The sequence below is a fragment of the Chelonia mydas genome, chromosome 13 (assembly GCF_015237465.2).
Source record: "Chelonia mydas isolate rCheMyd1 chromosome 13, rCheMyd1.pri.v2, whole genome shotgun sequence".
Classification (NCBI taxonomy): domain Eukaryota; kingdom Metazoa; phylum Chordata; order Testudines; family Cheloniidae; genus Chelonia; species Chelonia mydas.
The window spans coordinates 7,802,553-7,811,542 of record NC_051253.2 but is presented as its reverse complement, the minus strand read 5'-3'; the positions used below and the strand labels follow the sequence as shown (position 1 = coordinate 7,811,542).

Below are 8,990 nucleotides of genomic sequence, written 5' to 3'. Positions count from 1 at the left end.
CTTCTGCTGCTCACCCTCTCTCTCTTTGTTTTTACAACTCCAGGTGCTCCTCTTTTGTGACTTGGCTCTTCAGCCAGGTCACTATACATATTTCCCCCCCCTTCCAAGGTAGTCTTTCAAAGTCTTTCTCCACACTAGCAGTCTTCCCATTCCCTGCCTCTCAGATGCCATTTCCCCAGTGGTTAGCAGGGAAACCCAGGCCCACCCTCTACTCCAAATTCCAGATTAGGGACCCTCTAGTCAGCAGCCAAGGTCTGTTCCCTCCTGGACCTTACTGTCTTTTCCTGAGCCCTTTCCTTACCTTCCAGCACTCCTCCCCTCTCTGTAGTCACTAGCTGTTCAACTTCTTCCTCCAGGAAGTGACTGCAAACTACTTCTCAGCAGCCCCTTTCTGCTATCAGTTCCCTGGCTTTATAGAAGTCCTGCCTGTTCCTACACAGGTGAGCTCCCCCTAATTAGGGCTTTCCTCGCTCAGCCGGAATTCTCCCATCTTGTAGCCTAAGGGGATAATTGGCCCATCTGGCTTCCATTAACCCCGGTGGGGTGAGTTTGGGGTGAATACCCCATCACACTCTACTTCACTTAAGTAGTCACCAACTTGAATGATACTACAATTGGACCCTAAGAGGCCAATTTTCAATTACAGAAAGAAAAAAAAAAGAGAGGAGAAAATACATGTTTAGGGAGGGCACCTTTACCTGAGCAGAATAAACAGTTCCACACAGGACTATGTTAATGCACACGAGGTACCTTTTAGTTTGCGTCAGCAGGGTCTTCACAGGGCAGTTAAAGCACGTTAGAGCGTAATTCACATCCCTGTAGACCACACTGTGGCACCGTGTAGAGAAGCCCTGAGTGAGCAAACTATGGTCCTACACATTGTCTTGAGCACAGAAAGTACAACTCGTGTAACTGTCCTATCAAGAAGGTAAATGTTATTTTCATTGCTGCTGGCTGTAGAGAGCTTTCTTGGTTCACGGTACTGTGATTGCCCTTGACTCTATCAACCCCCTCTCTTCCTTGAACAATTCTTTCCAAATTTCTAATGATCTCGGTACATCTGTGTATGCCATCACTCTGCACACCTCTCAGGTGTTTGTGGATTTTTCCCAACACTGCTGCAGGGAAGCAGGAAATATTACCACCTCCATTTTGCACATGGGGGACCTGAGGCACAGAGAGACTAAAGAAAAAATTTCCAAGTGTGTAAGTGACTTATGCTCCATTTTAAAGGTGTCTTAGTGCTTTTCTACATGAACGTTTATCTTTCCATTAAAGTGCATTATTAAAGCACAAATTGTTAATGTGGGTTAGCAGGGTCCTCACGGACAGTTTAGTTTGCAGGCTAGTCCAGGGTAGAGTCACATCCCAGCCAGCCATGAGCTAAATGTTCATGTAGACAAGTCCTAAGACACTTAGGACCATGCAGCTTGGTCTACACTTAAAAATGAGGTCAAGTTAGCAATGTCACTCAAGGCTGTGAAACATTTTGCACCCTGTGTGATGTAGTTCTCTTCCATCAATGTAGGAAATGTCTACACTACTAGGCTGCAGTGCCATAGTTGTGCCGCAATAGCGGCTGTAGTGTAGACATACCCTAAGTCTCAGTGGAACTTAGGGTAAAATTTTCAAAAGCTTCTTAAGTGACATAGAAGCCAAAATGACTTGTCCAAAGGCCAAACAGGAAAATGATGGTAGAGCCAGGATCAGAACCCGGGTCTTGTGAACACCAGCTCTGGGGCCTTTTCCGCAGCCTTCCTCTTCTTGTGTTCTAGTAGTAGCAACGGAGGCCCGGGCATCAGTACACGGGAAGCAAACACGTGCAAGAGTTAGTCCCTGTCTACTGTAGCTAGGTTTTATTTTAGGCACCCTGGGCATTAGCCCCAGTCCTTTCAGTACTTCCTTGAACCGCTATCAATGGTGATTCCTTTGGCCCCCTTGTCATACAGAGGAGGGGGAATACGAGACCAGGGTGAACTTGCATATTGATTAAATCCTTTTCTGACAGCTGTGTAAAACATCACCAATATTATTCAGCCAAGCCACTCAAATATTACAAAACCAAACCTTGGAGCACAAGGTTAATTTGTGAGAGTACGTAATGCATTTAAGTTGGGAGATTCCCAAAGTCAAATTAAGATGAGAAAACTTGTAACTGGCTGCCTAGCGACCCAGCTTCATTTAATGAACTTGTTTTGGAGAACTGAAGTGTCTTAAGAGATGGAAAAGACCTGGTCATCTAGTACATGCCCTGGCCAAAGCAGGATTGTTCCTTACTGGACATTTACTAGATTTTGGCCCACTCTCGTTTTCATAGTCCCCGCTGATGGAGGTTCCACCACTTCCTATGGGAGAATATTCCAGAACACAGGAGATCTCACTGTCAAGAATTGCCACTTTCTGCCTTGTCCAGAAAGGAAGGGTATAGGTCTATATGATACACAGCTTTCTTTCTCCTAAGCAACATCCTGTGGGTTCCCAGGCTTCCTCTGGCTTTAGAATGGGACGTAGATTTGTACAAGTCACTAGCACTCCTAAGAATCATTTAATGGAGATGCCAACATCATTTCTGTCTCAGGATTAGGTTTATTTTGTTCATATTTGGGATGAATTTTAATGATCTGATGGGATCTCATTTTAATCTCAAAATTCCACCTGGTACCAAAATTGCCTGCTAAGAAATTGGATGCTGTTTGATAATGCTCCATAAATAATGTCACTTTGTAGAACTCCCGGTAATTCCATTCATCACTGTATCATACATAAAGCCTGAGTTGAATGAACCCCTCTGAAAGATGATGAGGAGAAGCAGCCTGCTTTATGGATTATTTTACAGTTACTGAAGCCATTCATGTTCCCCGCTTGCATCCAACAAACCTGAAAAATACAACTTGCACTGGGAGGCGTGGCTTCCATTTCTTGCCAACAGTCAGCGGGATAAATTCACTGTGTTAAGGGAGTCACCCAGGAATATTGGCTTTAATAATATATTACGGGATTATTATCTTTCCACTTTGGTGGTACAAACAACATACCCGGGAAGAGAGAAGAGCTCTTTAGAGGAGAAAGCAATGCAAATGGAGACAATGAATAGATGACGAGGCATCTGAGAATAGTCTCAAGCAAACAAGTGGACAGAACAAGGACAGCAAAGGTTGTTTTGTCATAATAGTGATGGACCCAAAAGGGCTGGTTTGCGGTAGGATGGGTTCAGAGTACACAGGAGATTTGGGACAGAGCCTGTGAGAGTATTTGTAGGACCTGGGGTAGTGAGTGAATGCATTGGTCATTGAGGGTATATGGGAGACTATGGTAGCTGGGAGGGGAGTTGTCTGGGTGCTTGCTAACAGACAGTGGCCACATTTGTTACCCAACTTAAATTTCCACTTAGGTCACTTGGGTAAAAAGGCTAATGCATTAACCCATTGCGCCGCCTCCCAACTTAGCCATCCAGAGCTCCTGTGGCTGTGTGTATGTCCATGCACTGAATTCTGAGATTAGCGTGTGGGGAAGCAATGAGAAACCAAGGACATACACCAACAACTTCAGCGGGAGAGCCACAGAGGTGAGGATCAGCTGGGCCCATGACACAGGTGGTGTTTACTGCCTTGCTGTATCATACAAAATGAAGTGGATCTCATCGCTGGAGGGGCATCTGGTATGAAACCTGGCTGAGGGCATGTATTGATGGGGGAAGGAAGATTGGAAGGTGCCTAACTCCCAGCTGAAATCAATGGGGGTTAAGGGCCAAACATGTTCAGGCACTTTTGTAAATTCCACTAGGTGGCTATCTGCATCTTTAGGTGCTTAAATGCCTTTAAAAATCTGTGTGCCCTGGCTGCAGAAATACAATTTCCCTTCTGCAGGAGCAAATTTACTTAGAGGCCCTCCTGTTTCCAGCAAGAGGCAGTATTGTCTAGTGGATAGTACACTGGCCTAGCAGTCATGAGAGGTGGGTTCAATTCCCAGTGAGCAAATCATTTCACCACTCTGTGCCTCAGTTTCCCCATCTGTTAAATGGGAATAGTGATAGGGGCCTCCTTTGTAAAACACTTTCAGATCTATAGATGAAAATTGCTATGTAAGATGTGGGTATCATCATCAATGGAAGTTTTAACCTGAGTAAGGAGAGGAAATATTAAATAGGACCCTATCCCTGCAATGAATTGAAATTGTGTGGAGCAGGACTGAAGTCTGGCCATAAGTAACATGGTAGAACCTGCCCCTTGGCAGTTCATGTTCTTAGCATGTTATGGTCAGGCTATGATCACAGGATGTTTTTGCTTCTTCCAAAGTGGAGGATAACCTAGCCAGGTAACAAATTCAGAGCCGGAATCAGTCTCCTCAGCAGCCCAGCAAAGGGGCATTGCAGTGTGTATTGTATTAATTCATGAAATGTAGTTTTTAAATTGGTTTTACAGTTCATTGGGAATGTGAGCCTGCTGCCTCAGTTGCAGCTGCTGCTGGAACAGACCAGAAGAAATACCATTGTCTCACTTGCTGACCTCCTGTTAGTAATGCGTGAGTGAGACAGGGACAGGAATCAAGACAAAAAGACCCACATCAGAGTTAAGCCAATAAAAATTATATCGAGAGAGACAATACAATGATAGGAAAATATGCAAGGTTCATGTTCCATTTTAGAACATGCCTTGGGTCCTGTTGAAGTCAGTGGAAAAGATCCCATTGACATCTTTGTTCTAGGATCAGTCCCATGGGATGAAATTCACCTTTGTGCATCAAGCCAGCACAAGTGGTACTTAAGTGGTGCCTGGGGTTTAAGTGGGACTTAATTGGTGCTGAGACCTTGTGCTGGCTCTCTGCACAGGGGGTGACTGTCACCCATAGCACTGTAAACTCACCAAGGGCTTGATCCTGAGCCTACTAAGTCAGTGAAAGACTCCCATTAACACCAGTAGGCTTAGCATCAGGCCCTAACTAACTAATAGTCAGTACAAAGAAAAGGCCCAATTGGAGCACAATACATGATACACGACTCACATATAAAAACGCTGGCGCTCTTGTCTGCTGATAGGGCTTGCACTTCCCTTTCTGGCATACAGAGCCTTTGCTGTGTACTGTATTGTTAAGTTTTAATACAAATTCGGCAACTTATTCAGAATGCTGCTGCAAAGATCATTTCCCCAGCCCGCCACTTGGAACATGTCACCCTCTTTGAATCCCTCCACTAGCTTTCCTTTCTCCATCAAATCCAGCGTAAGCTACTTGTCCTCACTTTCCAGGCCCTTCAGAACTATCCTGTGACTCATTCGCTATTTAAATATTGACTCCCGTCTCCAATCAGCCCAGGATGCCAGCTTCCATAGCCCACTCTCTACATTTTCAAACAAGCACCTTCCTGCTTTCTCCCATGCTGCCCCATAAACACCGGCAAATCTACCTCATTATCCTCCTTAAAACACTCCTTTGCCATGATGCCTACAAAAAAATTGACAGGGGTTAGGCTGTTGATATGCTGAGATCACTGGCTATCAGGCTGACCAATGTTCTCTCATTATTTCCTTGTGCTCCCCCATCTCTGTCTGTCTGTATCTGTCTGTCATCTCCTATTTTATGTTTCGATGGTCAGGTCGCTGGGGCAGGGGCCATCTTTTTGTTCTGTGGTCCTGTCCATGTCTGGGGCTTCTAGGCGCTATGGTAATACAAATTAATCATAATCATAAACAACAGAAACCAATTTGAGTTGCTTGTATGTGTCATCGAGACTTTTCTCGCCCATTAAGTGAAACTGAAATTACATGAAAACAGGGTTATAGTCAGAAAGGGACTGCAAAAACAGCCGTTCATCCTCAACAGATCTGTATGTTCCAAGTCTGATCCGCTGCCTTTATTGACAAAAGGCATTTTTTTACTACATTTTACTCCTTTTAGCACAGCAGAGCCAGTGCCGTGATGGGAGTAGGAGGTTAGATTCTATCCCAGCTAAAGTCTTAACTAAGTTCTGATGATGGAGTCTCTCTCACCTGTGATAGTTTACAATCTTGAGAGACATCCCCACTTGACTTTCAGAGCCCAGGGTAGGTTTGCAGAGTGGCCAGTCAGAAAAACCTTCAGTTTCTCTACCTGGAAAGTGATTTAGAGATTCTTAAGCGCTCGTCTACATATACGGACACTACAATGGCACAGCAAAGGTGCTGCAGTGCCAAGTTGAGTCACTTACTTACTACAGTGACGGAAGGGTTATTCCATCACTGTAGTTAATCCACTCCCTCAAGAAGCTGTAGCTAGATCGCCGGAAGAATTCTGTTGACCTAGTGGTGTCTATGCTGGGGCTTAGGTCAGCTTAACAGTGTCTCTCAGGGGTGTGATTCTCAAGGGTTGATTTAAGTTTTAATCAGGCCTCAGAGGCCATAACAAAGGCATTTATGCCAGGTCACTTTTCAGAGTGTAATCACACTTTAAGAGACATATCTCTAAAGTACTTGCATATAGAGAGTCCATTCCTGAGAGCTGCAAACCACAGCCACTCCCTTTGAAGCCAATCAGAATATGGTCTCAAGCAATCATTCTCTGTCTGTTATTATAATGCTGCTTGGAATGGGCACAAGACCATTCGGAGCTCAAGTCTGTGTATCTGTCATCTTAGGTCAGGCATTTTAATTTACACTGCAGTAAAATAATTGGCATTCAACCTTTGTGATCTTGAGCCACGACAGAGAAACACTGCCAAAGGTTTTATTGTGTTTCTTTGCCTGTGTGTGTGTGTGTGTGTGCGTGCGTAAGAAGAACTTTGGGAGAATAAAAGCCCGAATCCGGGATGAAAGATTTTAATCATTGCTTGCCTGCGAATGCGTCCGTAGCATGACTCTGCACGAATAGGCACCTGTCTGTCTAGGTGAGCCTTGCAGCACAGGGCCAATACAAATTATTTATACCGAAGCTTTCACAGGGTTTCTCTTGCTCTATTACTAGTAGAAAATCCATTTGTAAGACAAAGGTGTTCTTGCCTCATCTGCCTTTCTCAAACACCTTTCAATAGCCACTTTAGAGATGAGTTGAAAATCTGTCAGGAAATCTTTCTCCCCGGATAGGAACCCTAGTGTTGGCAGCTGGTACAGCAGCACTTTGAAGGCCCTATGTCCTTTCCTACCATTCCTCCCTGCCCTCCCCCCACCTTGCCTTTTCTTTTTATAGTGTTCCTTGTTGATGCAGACACAGCCCAAGCTCCAAGAATGAATAAAGCGGGGTGGGGGTGGGGGTGGGAATTCCCCTGCAATGCAGATCTGAGCTCTGAAGCAGAAATTTCAGAACATGAAGGACAATATGGACACTCGGAAAAGGAGGTCTGAGCTCTGGAAGAAAGATCAGCTGTTTCTGCTTTCATTTTTCCTACTCCAATTCCCTCTCAGGTTTCTGGCTGTCTTTGATGCCTCCTCTTTATTCCGGCACAGCAATACAGCTGAACACTCACTGAGCTACGTGAATAGGCCCTGGTGCATCAGCCATCCCCCTAGGGGGGAGGAGGGGAGCAAATTCTGGAGGAGATGTGGAAGGGGAACAAATAACTTGGGGATGAGTCTGTGGATTAGAAGCAGCTCCCCCACTGTGTGGTCCCCTCTTCCAGTATCCTCCAATCTCATCCCAAGAGAACAGCGCTTGGGTGGCTTCAGAGGGTGATCGGGAACAAGCGCTGTCTGTGCTATGTGGATGGGGTAACTCCCAATCTGCCTGCATTGCCTGGAAGGAGGAGTGCTGGTGCGGGGCACATATTGTGCTGGCATGAGCGGAATTGCTGAGCCTGCTGTGCTAAATGAAAATTCCAGTGGAAAACCCCCAAGTACCTCATCAAACATTTCAAAGGGAGTTTTTTCCCCACAAAATTGTCTGGGGGAAAGATGTGGGTTTTCTGACCGTCTTTAGTAATACAGGGCTTGATTCTTCACTGCCTGGTGCCTTGTGTCATTATTTACACCTCCACAAAGTGGGCATAAAATGCTACCAGATCAAGACTTCTCCTGCTTCCAAAAAACAAACCAAAACCTAACACCTCTAGATCTGGCTTTGCTTAATAGAATGTTTTAAAAACTTGGGTGCTCTCAGGCATGGAAGTTTAAAGAAAAGCACTCCTTTAAAAGATAGAGTGGAAGATAAAGGCCAGAGAGCAAAGCTGTGGCAATATATGCTTGATATCATACAGAGAGATGGGGAAACAACAGATGAGAGTGCACCATGGTGAAGAATATTGTGAAATATTTGAGAAAACTAGGCCAATAACGTGCTGGCAAGTCCTCAAGGACAAGAGACAGATGATCGACTACGATGTTTGTAATAGAATGGGGGGTAGGGGGATTAACAGATGGGTGGACGGCAGACACAGCACAAGTACTAGTGATAAAGATGCAGTGGAAAGCTTATAACTTAGACAAAGAACTTTCATCACTTACTCTCCCCCCTTCCCATCCTCCTGTTCAGGAATTCTGAGGTTGTCTCTGGCATTTGGGCATCCAGAGATAGTGATGTAATTCAGGTTTGCTATTCCCTCCTTGCCTGGTGCTCTCTTGCACACCGTCTGTACCCTGTCTGTGGCAGCCTCATTCATACTGTATTTGTTAAAGCCACAGAGCTCGTGGATCATTCTGTGACTCACAGATCAATCACTTGGATGCAGGGGCTGCAAGTTATATGGACCTGTGGTGCCCATGCTCCAGCAATATTCAGGACCCAGGGGCCTGGTTCCACCAATGTTCGGCGCTGGGTCTCTCCCACGGCTCCGCCTGCCACCCCCACACGCCGCCCCCGGAGCATCCCTGCCTGCGGCCTGGGCGGCTGCCCTGTCGCTCCGCACTGCGCTCCCTTGCCGGCCGGTGCCGCTGCTGACTACAACAGAGAGACCAGCGCCGGCGGCAGGCTGAGGCAGCTGCTGCTGCACCTGCGGAGGTGCACATGTGATGGCAGCCCCTCTCCCCCCCCCAACCAACTTCCTGGAGTCTGGACCCGAGTAGCTGGAGCTTGGGTGAGTGTCAGACTTG

At 45.9% G+C, this 8,990-nt stretch overlaps 1 long non-coding RNA gene across 2 annotated transcripts; it reads left to right on the top strand.

Moving 5' to 3' along the window:
- The first annotated feature begins 476 nt into the window (after positions 1-476).
- On the top strand, positions 477-7,719 carry LOC122462722. Of its 2 annotated transcripts, none has more exons than XR_006285444.1 (3): positions 477-928; positions 3,447-3,565; positions 7,371-7,719. It is a non-coding gene; the product is annotated as an uncharacterized LOC122462722 (long non-coding RNA). The 2 variants fall into 2 exon arrangements; XR_006285443.1 differs by having other exon boundaries at positions 3,447-3,658.
- The last annotated feature ends 1,271 nt before the right edge of the window (positions 7,720-8,990 follow it).